The 16,455-nt window shown below is 38.7% G+C and overlaps 1 protein-coding gene across 3 annotated transcripts in view; it reads left to right on the plus strand.

The window, feature by feature from the left end:
- Positions 1-16,455, plus strand: part of KCNB2 (potassium voltage-gated channel subfamily B member 2) — a 407,843-nt gene that overhangs the window by 59,006 nt on the left and 332,382 nt on the right. The window lies entirely within an intron of this gene.

Below are 16,455 nucleotides of genomic sequence, written 5' to 3' on the forward strand. Positions count from 1 at the left end.
CTATTACCTACTGTCATTTAAACACATGTCCACCACATTCTCTGGTCCAGGTTACTGAGAATATATTTTCCAAGCCAAAAATATTCAGGCAGAAGAATTTTTTCACTGTTTCCTTGTGAGATGTGACTGAGAAATTTTAAAAATTGGATTTCAGATATATTTTGATACTTACAGAAATAAGGAAGTAGAGTATTTGATTTGATTATGATGACCGTAGCCTAGTGTTTTTCTTTTGTTAGTGACCAAAGTTACTAGACAAATGTGTCAGTAGAAAAGTTATTCAAATTATAGCAAGCTATATGTTCTTAATACTGTAATGCTTTTCTTTACCTGCAGATCATTGACTCAGCAGCTCCAACTAAAGAAACCAAGGTAGTAAAACAATACAGAAGTCCTCCACCCTACCCTGCATGTTACTTAGAAAAGAGTTCTCTCGGCCAATTTATGTACTTAAAAAAATAATAATTTCAAAAGCATTTGAATGAATAACTTTAAATCCTATAGCAGACAAGAAGCAGCAAATTAGAAAACTGGAGAAAAGAAAAGTTCCCTCAGTGTTCTCCCATTAGTTAGAAGTGATGGTTGGCAAACACCTGGGCAATGGAGGAAACAGAAAAGTTGGGAAGAGCTGGTACAAGAACCAAAAACTCAGCAACCTGGGATCATTTAGTGTAAGGGAATTGTTCTTCATAATTCAGTAGCCCCTAAGGGTGCTGCTGTTTTCCAGAACAGTAATCCAGTCTCATCATGTCACTCTCCTGGGTAAAAGGATTAACATCTTCCCATGAGTATCAACTCTACATTCCTTAATGGAGCCCTTCTTGCACTGACCCAGGCTTATTCCTCAGCTGCTTCTCTCCAGTCATCCTTGCCTTCCCTTCATTAACCCTTGAACTCCTTCACGTGATTGTCCTGAAATGGAATATATATATCTCTTTTCTCTGGGTCTTCACAGTTACCTTTTGCTGAAGTCTGTCTTGCTCATACTTCAATTCCCACCTCTTATTTCACCAGCTCTGACAAGCCTTTACTGATTATCCTAGAGCAAATGAAGGGGCCCTGCCATGTGTCCCCATAATATCCTGTATTTCTTGTATCCGAGCCCATTCCACATTATATTGTAATTGCTTGTTAGATGGTCTTGAGCAGGGGTTGGCCAACTATGACCAACTATTTGTGGACCAAATCCAGCCCCCACTTGGTTCTTTAAATAAAGTTTTATTGGAACACAATCATGCTTCTTTCTCTGACTGCTCTCATGCTATAATGGCAAAGTTGAGTAGTGAAGACAGTTAAGTAGTTTGAGTCCAACACAACCTAAAACATTTACTGTCTGGCCTTTACAGAAGAAGTTTGCTGACCCCTGTTCTCAAGGACAAGTAGTGGGTCCACTTTTTTCGCCACTGAACACCCAACACTTAGCATAGTGCTTGCACAAAATAAATGTCTCGTATCTTTTTAAAGGAAATAATTGAAAATAAGTACAAGGTAAGTGGCCATGTGCTAGACTCTGCCCCAGGTGCTCTAATGTATGACCGTGTCATCTTCACAACAACCCAATTGTCAGGTAAGGACTGAAGTTAGGGGTCAATAAATGATTTTCTTAAATGTTACAAAGCTGGTAAAACTGGCTTTCCTGGAGTTTGCACTTGGATTTCCCTTGTAACAAACTGCTCTAAGGTGGAAAGACTATATAGTATGTTTGGGGTTAAGAGCAAGCTCAGAATGCTTCATTTAAATCCTGGCTCTACCACTTACTACTCTTAAGACCTTGTAGCTGAAGGCATTGATCTGCTCGCTGCCAGATTTTCTACAGCTGTAAAAAGTTTTATTTAACCTCTCTAGTCTTTGTCTTCACATACAACAAATGGGGTGACTATAGTACCTCATTGGGGCATTGTGAAGTTTAAAGAGATATTTCACATAAGTGCCTTAAAGTGCTTGGCACGTAGTAAGGATTCAAGTCATGTTAATTGTTGTTATATACAGCTACCTCAAAAGCATTGCTGATGGCTCAGAATTTTCAAGAAATTCCATTCTATTGGTAATTTATATTTTACTTAATTTCGAGAGGATTTTGCTGAGGTACATTTCCTTGCATTCTGTGTATTCTATTTTATAAAGGCAAGTATGTGGTTCAAGATACAGCTATATGAAAAGCAACACAGAATCTTGTCTTGTTTTCTGTATTGGGCTAATGAAATCATCTGCTGTTGCTCCTAGTGTTAACTATATGTAGCTTTGGAATTTTCCAAATATCATATACATGATGTTAAAATGTAATGCCCAAATCAGCATGTGGTTTACCTCCCAAGGTTTTTCTGCAAATGTTTTTGCCTCTGCTAATGATCCCATCATCACAAGAACACTGTAATACAGCCCGTTTGTCCCCTTTTCACATTGCCTAAAGCTGGCATGTTCCCCTTTTTAAAAATGACAATATCAAGTAACTGCATAAAGAAATGCATAATAAGTCTAGAATCTAATTACAGCCCCCCCCCCAATGAAACCATCAGAATGTTATCAGGGCACCATGAGAAAGGTTAATGAACTTTTTTTAAAAAAACAAAAATATAGCTGGTCAATGAAACTATCTGTGGACCTGCAATATAGAAAAATGGCTTTGTGGTCTTCTTTCAAATCTGTCCCAACTTCTTAAAACTTAAACACAGCAAAGAGTTAGAATGTTTTCTTCATCAGGTCATTGTTAGAAAAAGAATTAACTTTATTGGATAGATGGGAAGAGTTCAGCCCTTACGATATGGTTAAGATTATGCATTCTGGCCCCATATGGGAATATTAAGTTTTCATGGATCCAGGGTTCTAAAATTCATCCCTAACTTCACCAGCCAGTAAGACTCTATCCATAAATGCTAAAAAAGAAACAAAAATAATATGCTGTAGTCATAATGCATCACATTTTTTTGTCTTAATGTTGTATGACTACCTATAATTAAAGAAAGAATGTCAGCATATTTATTAATTATCCTTTTTGTATTTTAGTTGGTCAATTAAAAGCATTTTATTTAATATTTTCCTAATCATCATTTTAACTCTCAGTAGAAGTTTATGTACTTGACTTTCATCGTTTGTGTCAATTACATTGGCCTTATATTTGCCAGTAAAGGTTCATCCTTAATCAGCACTTTTCCACAAAATGATTCCAAAGATAAAATTTTAGTAGTTAAGTTGTTAGTATTCATTACAGTGCAGAGTATGTGAAATACTGGCATTAGACCTTTATCAATTAGCGTTTTGCCTCATGGCAGATAGAGAAGGGGGAGAATTATGAGTCGTGCGAACCTGAAAAAGGAGACAAACTTGGAGGCACAGACCTGTCTCCAAATAGTAACAAATGAAGTTCTGGTTATGAACGTTATTGACTTCTTTTTATTGGCAATATCTGGTGGCAAATAAAACTTCTTGAGTCTGGAAATCTAACCACTTTTGTATGGCGTTGAAGATTAAACCTGCTGAATAGTGGTTTGACTCACTGGATTGATGACTTAATTTCCACTGCTAAGTGCTTAAGGGACATATACTCTGGCAGAGGGAGTTTCGTGTATTACTGGAAATACGTCTATTATCCTAGAAAGGTGTAACTTAACTCTTGAAATAGATGCTAATATGATTTCTTGAACTGAGGGAGTTGAAATGCCAGTTCAGTACAGGATGTTCTAACACAAAAATGGTTTGTTGAGATTAATCCCAAGGAACTCCTTCAGCAACCCTCAGCAATACTGGCAGGTACATAATGAGACCATTAATAGCCATGGGCTAAAGCTCCATGGACATGCACAAATTTATAGATATATTTTAATTTGCTTAGATCCTCTGAATTGCAACTCAAGTTTGGTCAACAATAAAGTGGTTGAAGACTTGTGCTTCTCCAGACACACTCTATTTCTGTTCACTGTGTGCATGTGTGGGCAGAAGCCCTGGGAAAGCTTTGTTATCATTCCTAAAATGCAAAGGGTTCTATTTAGCTAAGATGCTCTATTCTTTGTGCTAATAACTGATATTAGGCAGCCTCAGCCATTTTTAAAACTATTCAGAGAGAATGAACCTTGGCATTTGATTCTCAGAACAGCAGAGTCAGTTACTAAGTGTTATGTCATGATTGTACCCAGCTAAATTTGAGGAAGTGGATTCAATTTTGTCTTCATTCCTCCCCTTCATTTGAGTTTCATGAAACAATAAACAGAATTTTTCCCTCTGATGTCTACTACTGAATCACTACTAGAATATTTGCCACCCTCCCGAATTGTAATCAAAGGATGATTGTGCATTTTGGATTACTTTAGTTTCTATCACTCTTATTAAAGTTTGTTCATTTAGTGTTGCAAATTCTGTATGAGAGATTAAATGAATCATGCTACCTTAACCTATGGATGGAGTCCGGTTATCTTTTGCAAATGACCCCAAAATGTAGTGGCTTCAATAAAAGCCATTTTACCTTAACTAACAATTTTGTGGGTTGGGGATTCACACAAGGCATAGCTTGGTGATTCTTTAGGTCCAGGTAGCATCAACTGAGGTTAACTGGTAGAATTCAGCTGGCAGCTGGCTGGTCAGTCACAAGACTGGATACTTGATGGAGCAGCTGGAAATCTGGACTGAGGTGGGCTCCTCTCCCTTTCTGTGTAGTCTCAGAGCCTCTCCCCGTGAATTCTCCAGTAGGCTAGTCTAACTTCTTATACAGCAACTCAGGCTTTCAAGAGTGAACATCCCAAGTTGCAAAACTTCTAGTGAATGAGCTTCAGAAATCCCAGAGCATCACAGAGCCCACCCAGAACCAAGGGGTGCATTGCCTCTTTCTTGATGGAAGGAGTGTCAAAGAATTTGTGGCCATCTTTAATCCACCACAGATGGGTTAGTCAACTTAGGTCCTCTGAGGTTAGCACTCCAAACAAAGCCAGCTTGTAAGTTACTGACCATGAAGTCGTGTCTCCTACAAACCTAACTGCATACTCCATCCTTTCCTTACTCCCTGTAGCCAATCAAATGATCATCCTTTCAGTGTAACCTTCCAAGATAAGCCTCTGGTCATCTCTTGCATAGCTTCCCAGCTGGTATCACTGTCTTTACTGCATTCTCTCCTTTACTGCCAAAAGTGTTGTCCCAAAACCCATGTGTGATTGTGTCACTTCTCACTAATGACTCTCAGTGGTCTACAAAATGAAGTCCAAATGCCTTAGCTAGGCACACACAGCCCTGCATTCTTTAGTCCCAGTTTTCTTTTTAACTATAGCATATGCCATTCCCTTCCCAACGCTCTCCCATCCCTGCACCACCACACCCCCCATGTTTCAGTGTCCTCTGGCCATCCTCTTTCCCAATTTCAGCATGCCCTTGTATGACTCTATACCATACTTAGCAGTTCTCTTCCTCTTGAATATTATCCCTTCTCCCCTTATCCACCTACTAAAATGGGTGGCCTATTCACGCTTCAAGATTCCATTTAGATACCTGCCCTGCACTCCCATAACATTGTGCTTGTACCTCCAACATGGGAGCAGATCATTCTTTTGCTGATATTCATTCTTGTGTGTTATGGGGGCACTGGAGAATAGTGGTCCAGAGCCTAGATGCTGGGGCCACACTGCCCCAGAGGGAACCTCAGCGCCATAACTTACTAGCTGTTTGACCGTGAGCAAGTTACTTATCCTGTCTGCATCCCAATTTCTCATTTGTAAAATGGTCACAATAATAAGCCTTCATTCACAGAGTTTTTGTGAAGATTAAGTGTATCAGTATGTAAAAACTTCATAAGAACACCATCTGCACACAATCAACACTCCAATCTATAAGTTACTACTCTTGTTTATGTGCATATCCTCCACTAGGGTAGAGAGAATAAACCTTCCACTGGCGTTTTCTACCTTATTTTGAGAAGCACTGTGCTGTAGCAGAGTCAGGGTTCCCAAGTCCAGAAACCCTGAGGTCAAATCCAGGGTGTGGTATTTAAAAGCCATTGTGTAGTTTTGAGCAAATTGCTTAAAAGTGAGGCTCACTCTTATCTGTAAAATGAAACAAACAATACCAACTTTGCCAAATTGTTGTGGAAATTAGAATTAATAAGTGTCTGACACATAGTAGGTGCTCAAATAGCGGGAGTTATATCCCTTTCCCCGAAATAGCAAATAACCGTGAACATACTAATTGCTCAAAAAATGCTTTTTGATTTGTTGTATAAATTAATCCCTCAGTACCTATTTAAATTAACATATTTTGGCAGTCGATCCTATGTTTTTCTCCAAGGAATTTTGTGGTTTTCAATTTTGTGTCCTTTCACTTTAAACTCCAAGGGCCATCCTTATCTGGGGTTAGAATGTCAAATAGAAGCACGGGTTTTGGTTTTGTTTTTTTTTAAAGTATCTTTCATTATTTTATGAACTATCCATCAATCACCACTTCTCCGGTGTTCTGTGAAGGAGGAAAAAATGATTTTAACATTCTTGACAAGTTTTCTGGGCTAGATCTTGATGGCCAAGTTGCTTTCCTCTTGTTCTCATAACTTTATCAGCAGTCATGCTTAGAATATTTTATTTTGTTCCTGTTGTGCTGTCACTTTCAAGACAGCCAGTCAACCCAAGTGTGGTGTGTGCCACTCAGATCTGCACGAAGAAGGTATTTGCAGCACAGGTCTAGGAGATGAAGTTAATTAATAGAAGTAGGCTGTAAAAAGTGACTTGCGGGAAATGTCAGGAAGAAGGCGGCGCCTCATTGTACCACGCTGTGCTCATTACGGAGCCTGACACAGCACAGCCGGGACATGGCGTTCATGACAGTGCCCACGAGGCCGCCCTGCTCCTTGTAGCTGGTTAGAGTCTCGGCTGCATTGGGGGTGCCGCACAAGACGTCAGAAGGGGTGTTGTGGTGTTCACATCTTCTCATCTTGTTCTTTGGGTCCAATTCCATCAGGACTGCAATTCTGAGAAATACAGACTTTTCAACTATGGGGAAACTATTGTGTGGCCTTAAAGGATTTCCTTTAGAGAACAGGATTTCAAGAGGGCCATGTGGTCCTATTAAAGCAGCTCTCTAAGTCACTGCTAAGGGAAAGGGAGGTCGTTCAGTGGTTACATGGTGTATACATACAGAAAGAGATGTATTTGAGGACATATTTCATAACGCTGTGGAAACTGCTTCAAGAGAGGGTGGGCATGCCTTTTTTGTCACACATGACGTAATTTAGTTGTTGTCCAATTTCATTGGAAAGAAATGTTCCAAATGAATCTTTTTTCCAATTTCAACTGTCTCTGTCAGGATATGTGACTCAATAAAGATGCTAATGATGGCAGGTGAGTGTAAAGTGACAGACAAGGTTGTCATTAAATGGAATTTATTTTTACAGGAACATAAAAAATCACAGGTTTTAGAATACCTTTTTCAAAGAAACTACAGAAATGTTATATCCTCAATATTTTAAAAATAACAAGAGGAACACTACTCCCACAAATGAAAAATGGACCAAGGGCATGAAGAAAATTTACAAATTAAAAGAAAAAATTACCAAAGAAATGTAAATTGAAGTAGCAATTTACTTTGCAACTTCTACAGTGGCAAAGATTGCAAGATTTTAAAAAAGCTGGGGGGAGGGGGGAGTGGAGTTCAACAGGCCTGTTGGAATAAAGTTAAGTTGATACCATTTTCTGGAAAACACTTTACCAGCATGCCCATGTCTTTTAACTCGGTAGTTTTATTTCTAGGAATCTGTACCAAGGAATAATAAGATATTCACTTGATATTATGTCTAAATATGTCCTTCAGTGAATTATTACTATAGGAAAGAACTAGAAACAATTATAGAGGAATGGCCAAATAATTGAGACAAATCCATGGAACCCTAAATAAGTCTGAAAATTATACTTTTGAATATTTAATGATTTATGAAAATTCTCATCATCTAAGTAAAAGAAATACTAAATTGTAGATGGAATATGAAACGAGTACATAAAATATATAATCTCTTAAAAGACAGGAAAATGCATCAAAATGTCCGTGATTGTCTCTGGCTGGCAGAATAATGGTTATATATTATTTTATTATTAGTGGTATTTATCATTATTAATGATGATTATTTATGATTTTACAATCAGAGGCGAATGGAACATGACTTTTTAAGCCTGGCAACATTTAGAGAGAGGTCCTCATTCCCTAACCCCTGTGGGAATTTGGCGAGTGTGTGATTTGCACGGCGGGCCAGTGGGCCCTGGAGGAGAGAACAGGAATAGACCATCAGGGCTGCTGTCCATGGTGAAACGATCCAAAGAGATAGAAATGATGTCCACCACTTAACTGCTACACCCCGAGAGCACCAGGTGATGAAATAATCCTCCCTGAGGGGCAGTAAAAGTCAAGGTTGACAAGTGTGACCTGAAATGAGGCACCATTGCCTGGGAAATGGGTGCCTACCTAAGGCGGGGTGCTGAGGGAAGCTGAGAGGTGGTATGTAGGAGAGCAGGCCTTGGGGACAAGCGTTAGGGATTGAAATGAAGCCCACATGGCCAAGAGTACAGATGTGAGAAGAGAAGAGATCAGGACAGAAATCAGTTATAGACACAGTGGTCTTCAGGGAAGGTCATCATGGAAGTAACCAATGAGCAAAGACCTGTAGGAGGTGAGTTAGCAAGTCCTACGCAATCAGAGGAAAGGGCTTTCAGGAGAGAGATGTGAATACAAAGGTCTCAATGGGTCCACTCTGTTGGGAGAGAAGCAATGATATGACTGTACCTAGAGAGCTTGAGTGTGGAGGGAGGAGAAGGAAAGGAGGTTCAGGGGAGTGACATGGAGGCCACATGGTTAGGGTCTTGTAGATGGTGATCAGGACCTCGACTTTCTACAAGATGGGAGGTGGTGGTAGACCCAGACATGCCCCACCCAGGTTCCTGTTCAAGAAAGGACTTGCTACCAACTGCGAAGAGGGCCTTTCTATCCACATTCAGCACCTTCTCCTTAGGGCCTGTCTCAGCTGCGAGAGCTGCCTCTCCCAGACCATGCCCCTCTGAGGCAGACTGTATCCAGTGACGGAGTAATGCTCTGGGCACTCTAGCAGGCAGCTCTTGTTCCAGAGCTCTTTGCCAGATCGGCTGAGGCTTTGTCACAGTTCAGGTTCTTCCTCTGCTCATTCCTCCTTCCTCCTATTCGCTTCATAGGTAGTGATTCTAATAAACCTCTGGCCCCACCCCCAGGAAAAAATCAGTTCTAGAACAATTGACTTTTCTGTGAATAGAGTAGGGAAGGAAGGGGGAGGAGCCGGGGAACTGCCTCAACCACTGAGTGGCATTTGCTGGGTTCCTCTGCGGGTTACCACCCACAAAGTGTTGGGGCACCAGGGACAGCGGCTATGCTAAAGAAGGTCCCAGGTCTCAAAGGCAACCAAGGAACAGCAGCCATTGGTGTGGGGAGATGGATGGAGTTTGAGGAGCAGGGATAGAAGCAAATGGAGGCCACATGGGGAGCAGAAGGAAGGAAAGTGGCCTCAGAAGGTAGAAGAGATCATCCTTTTCAAGAACATTTGTGAGGTGCTCTAAGGGCCCCTTGTTTCAAAGACAGTGATTTGCGTGAGAGAGATGGAGGCTGGAATTTTAGCATTTTATTTATTGGAGGTTGAACTAGGGAATTTAATTGTGTTCCTGTTACAGAGACTTGGCCTGCACTACTGCATTCCCAGGATGGCATGTTCTGGCAAATGCAAAATGTATGAAGGATAATGAGGATAAACCACTTAAGTGTCAGTGAATTTAACAGTAATACGATGAGAAGGAGAATATGATTTTGTGATTATATTTTGTGATCTATTTAGAAAATGGCAAAGTATTTTTAAATCTTGGATATAGTTGCAGAAAATTCACCTTCCCTAGTCTCTGAAGATTTTATCACAGCTACATTGGGTAACTGGTCTTAGAAAAAAGTTTGGTTTTTATAAGATGGAGATGATTCATACATACACTTCATGTAGAAATGAAACAAGCTTAAATTAGAGTATGAAATCCTACAAATAAAAATTTGTCTAACACATTTTAAACATCACATATTTATTTATAAAGTTAAAAGTGTTAGCATGTGAAATAAAGGTAACTTATTTAGACTGGGTCAGTAAATTGAAGTGCAGGCATTCATTTATTCATTTATTCACTTGTTTGTCATTATTAAACAAGCATTTATTGAGCATCTGCTATGTGTCAGGCACTGTTCAAAGAGCCAGTGCACGAACCAAGCAGACAAGATCCTACTGTAGTGGAAGTTATCCTCTCAAGGGGCTTGAGAGAAAACCTGAAATTTTTTTCAGTTAGCAATGAACTATTCAGAAACGTAAAGTAAAAGAGCAATGTGATAGAGCAGTGCGATAGAGACTTCTGGATGGCTACTGTAGATTGTGTGGTTAGAAAACACCTCTCAGAGAAGGACCAGCCATGTGCATATTGGCAGTAGGGTTGAGGTAGACATTCCCAGTCAAGGTGAGTGCAAAGGCACCGAGGCAAAGTATTCAGTAAGAGAAAGCCAGCCAGAGTGAGCAGAGAAGAGGGTAGAGGCCAAAGAACACAGGGAAAGTCAGCCAGGGAGAGATGTCTGGACTTCATTTTGATTGCAATAGGCAGACATTGGAGGGGTGTAAGTGGGCGGGGCGGGAGGGAGAGGGCAATGTGGTCTAATTTGTATTATTTAAAAAAATTGTTTGGCTGCTGTGTGTAAACTGTAGGGTAAAAGAGCAGAATCAGAGAGGATGGTAGGAGTCTATTGAGATAGGACAAGTGAGTGATGTAAGTTAGAGATGCTTCTAGGTGTCAACCCGGTGCTGGAATGTGTAGATAGAGGCGGGGAGGGAGCCCAGGAACTAGTCCTGGGGCACGACCAGCATTTAGAGGGTGAGCAGAGGGAGAACAGCCAACAAAGAAGACTAAGAATGACAAGGAGAGTGTGGTCCCTCCACTTCTGCATTGCAGAAGGGAAGGGATGAGACTTAAAACCAGGGACCGGGTGTAAAACCCCACTGTGCAGATTAATTAATTTGAAACCAGGAGACTACTCCTAGCTTCATGACCTGACCCAACTTGGAGTTTTCACAAAGATCTCAATCACCAAAATGTTGTATTAAAGTCTGTTTTAAGGAGTAGTAAGATGTAAAAATAAGCTATTTCACCCAGTGATTAATACTTTGATGCAGCTATATTTAGCAAGTAATTTTCTATAATGGAGGTATAACTTTAAGTGGGGAGTGGGGGAGTTCTTTCATAGAAATCCGAGAACTTATGATAGAACACCCCTTTCATTTTACAGATGAGTAAACTGGGTTCCAGAGTACTTAAGAGAATTTGTTCAAGATCACCCAACTAGTTAGTGAAAGAGCCAGAGCTCCAACCTCAGACCAGGAATGTTCTTACCACACACAGAAACACTCATGAGAGCATGCGTGGTATGATCACATGACATTAAGTAATAATCATTTGCTTTTAGAAGTGATTTTAAAAAGTACTGCTAAGAAATAAATTCTACTGGAGCATTTAAAAAGTTTATATTATTCAAAAACTTCAGTCAACACTTCTTTTCTGAGAAGTCTCTTTGTGAAATGAGTTATATTTGCCCTCTAAGGAAAAAGAAAATCTTTATTCCTTCTGAATCAAAAATGTTAGCATAATAGATGTCTGCACTAGGGGTTTGTAATTTTATTTTACTTTTTTTTTTTTCATTAGGAACAAGGGTTTGTTTCATATTAGATTTTATTGGTACTTTTGCTGCCTTTTATTTGTACTTGAATATAAACTAGAGTAGACAGATAAAATCAGAATTAAAATGTACTTCAAAATCTGGTATCAGGAAGTAAGAGCAAGAAAGAAATATTTAATATTATTTTATGCTATAATATCAATTAAGCTCAATTTAGCATAATTTTGTTTGCCGTTCTTGGAATATCTGTAAAATGTTTTAAACATTATGCTCAAATGTGCATTTATCTAGATCATTTTTCATTATGGTGCCTAATTGAATAAAGCATTATCATCTAGACATCTTCGGTATTGCTACAGCGCACAGTTCTGGGGACTGGTATTCCCACTGAATATATTCACGGCACCCCCTGGAGCTGTGTAAGGTATGGCCAGACTTCTTCTTTTCTCCCATGTAAAGGACCTTGAAAACCTAAGATAGCTTTTCCTTGCTTCTATTAAAGTAAGATAAATTAATAGTACTCGAAAAGAATTTGGTGAATTCTGACTAGAGTGTTATGATAAAACTACAAAGAACAATATACACATCAATGAGCAAAAAAGGATTAGAGCAGGGAACTGTTGGAGAAAAAAGAAAAGATAATGACTCTTAAAGCACTTCAAACTACATCTTTTGAAAAGTAGATGTTGTACTGAAATATAATCCCCTTAGCATCAATGGTTTATCATCCGTCTTCCTCCTTAAACCAGTGAGATTTCTTCCTCCTGCTGATGTAGAGAAAACTGGTTGCCAAGCTAGGAACAAAGTTTAAAACAAAATCTAGGCTTTCAGCAATTGGATTTGTGATGACATGGAGATTTGTTTCATTTTTTCCCTTATACATGTTCACCAAACAATATTTTTCAAAGCCTAAGGATGCAATTTATGTGTCTCTTCCTGAAATTTTTGAGACAAATCATGCTTAACAAAAGAATAAGAAGGTGATCTATTACCTAAACAGTAATAATAACACTTAAAAATAACAATAAAAATTATACAGCATTTCCTTATACAAGGCTCTGTTCTAAGCACCTTACATTAATCCTCACTACCAATACCAATAGCAGGTATTATTGGCCCCAGTTTACAGGTGAGGAATTAAGAAATCATTAAATTTAAAATGGAATCACTCCAAAGACAAATGAAGGCATATCAGTTGTTTGGTTAGCTAAGTTCTGAAGGCAAGTGGTTTACACAGTACTCTGGATTTGGGTCATTGAAAACACATAAGAATAAGATAGGTAGCTTGTATCATGGAAGGTGCGACAAGATAACTCAGGTCAAATCCAGTGAGATCAGGTTTATAAGAAAAATGGTTTTGTCTCAAATCAGCATTGACTTCACAGCCTGGCCAGAACACTGCCTTCATCACTGATGCTGATTGTTCCAGTTCGCTAATGCTGCCTTTTTGCAAAACACAAGAAATAGATTGGCTTTTATAGAGGGGGTTTATTTGGTTACAAAATTACAGTCTTAAGGCCATAAAGTGTCCAGGGTAAGGCATCAACAATAGGGTACCTTCACTGAAGGATGACCATTGGTGTCCAGAAAACCTCTGTTAGCTGGGAAGGCACGTGGCTGGTGTCCACTTGCTCCCAGGTTGCATTTCAAAATCACGTTCTCCAAAATGTTGCTCTTGGGGCGTTTTGTCCTCTTATAGCTTCAGCTCCTCTTCAAAATGTCACTCTCTGTTGCTCTGAGCTCCTTCTGTCTGTGAATTCTTTATATGGTTTCAGTGATTTAATTCAGACCCACCCTGAATGGGTGGGGAAACACCTCCATGGGAATTATCCAATCAAAGGTCTTTCCCACAGTTGATTGAGTAACATCTCCATGGAAACACTCAATCAGTAGGTTCCAACTTAATCCACACTAATACGTCTACCCCCACAAGATTGCATTAAAGAATATGGCTTTTTCTGCGGACATAATATATACAAACCAGCACACTGATGAACAACATTTACACTTAGTTGAGGAATCAAGGTGTGTATGTGAGATTACTCTAAATTCATGTATCCTGCCATTTTGTAGGGAGTAAAGAGCACTGAGAAAAGAGGGGGAAAATGTATATGCTATCAGTTTTAAAACTGAGACTATTTTTTCTTATAAATCACCAAGAGTTGAGCATATGGGTGATGTTAAAATATCGTTTTAAGGTCTATGGGTATTTCAAAATAGATAGCTCTATAAATTTTTTCTACTACCCTTTACAAAGGTTCAGTTGTAGTAAAAACATCCTAAACAAGTTTTTTAAGTGTGGATGGAGTCACTCTTTCCAGATGCTCCCCTGGAATTAGAGTTGGGCTCATCACTTTCAAGTTTGCAACTCTTGGGTTTCTGTGACCTTGGCATATTGAAGTCCTATCTGAATTTGCCAACATCTCCTGTGTTGTTTTCATCTCAGATAATTTTATATGGTGCAATATATGGTCTTTCAATGATCCATACTTCCTGTGATAAGAAGGGCTCCCTTGCCATCATATTTGTTAAAAGACAGATTCCAGGCTCTATGTTGGTCCATCTTGGCCACGTAGACAGAGGCAGAGAGAATGTGAGCAGCAGCTGGCTTTGCTGGGTGGCACACTATACCTTTTACAGTGGACTGTGGAAGGAGCATCTTTCACTGCAATGTACATTCCAAGTTGCAACATATAGAGATCATGGTATTAGTCTTCTGATTGCAACTTTTTGCTTTACATGTGTAACATGAGAATAGAAAATATCAGGCATTAGTTCTTTCCAATTTGATTTAAATTCCTAGATGGCCCACCTGTTGTCTGACCTTGAGCAATCCCATTTCTTTTTTTCAGATTTTCAAATTCCTCATTTGCAAATGGGCCCAATAGGATTGTGCTTAGGATTAAATTGGTATTAATTAATTAGTTAAGTAATATATGTGCTTAAAACATGTTAAAATGTTTGTGTCACCAAATGTTAACTGTTATTGAAAGTATAAAAAATAATACCAACTTACCTATTACTAAGTTCAAATGAAATAGTGCATATTAAACCTTAAAAACACCACACAACTAACAGGTACTCTGAAATCATATATCCTATGCAGTGCCATTCTCAACTCCATATTTTACTTAAAGCTCATAATCAATGAATTTTGTGACCTTTCTCGATTCATAGCTTTTCCAACAATATTAAACATTAACATGGAAAGCCTGACTATTGCCCCTATCCCAACTTGATTCAGTAGCAAATATAATTTATATACTGCTCTGAGATTGAAGAATTCAGCAATATTGGGTACTCAATGAAGAGCGATCCTCAACCTGCCAGTAAGTGACTAAAAATTGATTATAATGAAATTTGGTAAAAATAAACATAAGCAACATGAATTTTGAAAACACAAGGAAATAAAACTTGAAGACTTGCTGGTGACTGTTCTGGAATAAAATATCACTTCCTATTCTCCTTTGTTCTTTCATATTAGTGAAATTTTTGTGTTGTTTTCTTCCTCCTTTATGTTTTCTTTCTCCTTTAAGCAAATTATGTCATGAAAGGTATAATGGGAGTTAGAAACATCTGTCCCTGAAAATCTGGTTCTAATTCAAGTCTTCTTAGTAAAGCGTGACACACCGAAGCAGACAGTGTCAGGAACCCACACAACAGGGTCAAAGTCGAGAACAAGACAAATAGAAACAGTTGCCTTGGGCTTAGAGTGGGCATCTGAACACTGCTGGATGAGATAATTGGTTTTTCTGAGGCATGATTTTAGTCCTTAGAATTCCCAGGCTTTTCAAGTTGTAACTTGCTAAGAATTATTTTTTTAATATAAAGAGCAGTGTGAGAAAATAAGCCAGAATGTTCTTTTGAATAGATTTCAGAGCTAGATTCTCTATGTTTTAATGATTTTTGGAAAAATTAAACATACTGGTATTGTTAGAAGATATCATCCCCTGTTGAAATAAAGTTAACATGTTATTTTTATATTCTCTCTCTCCCTCTCTCTCTCTTTCTTCCTCCCTCCCTCCCTCCCTCTCTCTCCCTTTCTCCCTCCCCCACTCCACACCACCCATCCCCCCCCATACACAAATAAATAAATATAAATGCATCTGTGAAACAAAATAAAACTAGGTAACAGTGGATCAACAAGTGTTCCATAGCTACATTTAAACTTATTTGTTTCTGTTCCACTTTATCATTACAGTATATTCTGCACTGTAGCCAGATAGAGTAAATATGTGTAGAAAGATAAGCTGAAAATAAAAGTGAAAACTCTAGATTCCAACTGAATTCCATCATAGCAAGCAAAACACAGTCTATCACATTTGGCCACTGCAAGTCCATAGTGAATTTGCTACTGGGTCTTTGTTAACTATGAATTTATATTCCTTGAAAAAAACTGTTTTAAATATCTTTCATACTTGTTATCCAATATACACTGTCACACATTGTTATCCCACATATATCGAATCACTGACAGAGTGTAAAGATATGCATTATATACCTATAAAAAATGTTTTTCATTAGCCCATATTTCTCCAGCATCTGAAGCCTGAGAAGAAAAAAATAATAAAATAAAATCCCTCTTCCATCAATCAATGTTTTGTTTGTATTAAGCTCTGCCATCTGTGTAGTGTGCATCGCTGGTGATACATCATCCCTCAGTGAAAGCTTTGCTGCCAGAAGTAAACTTAAACCCACTTTGGCCTGTCTTCACCATTCAGAGATGTCTGATAACCATATTCATACTTCTAATGTCATCACATTGTTAATCTATGATGTGGTTAA

This window comes from Choloepus didactylus, chromosome 14, assembly GCF_015220235.1.
Source record: "Choloepus didactylus isolate mChoDid1 chromosome 14, mChoDid1.pri, whole genome shotgun sequence".
Classification (NCBI taxonomy): domain Eukaryota; kingdom Metazoa; phylum Chordata; class Mammalia; order Pilosa; family Megalonychidae; genus Choloepus; species Choloepus didactylus.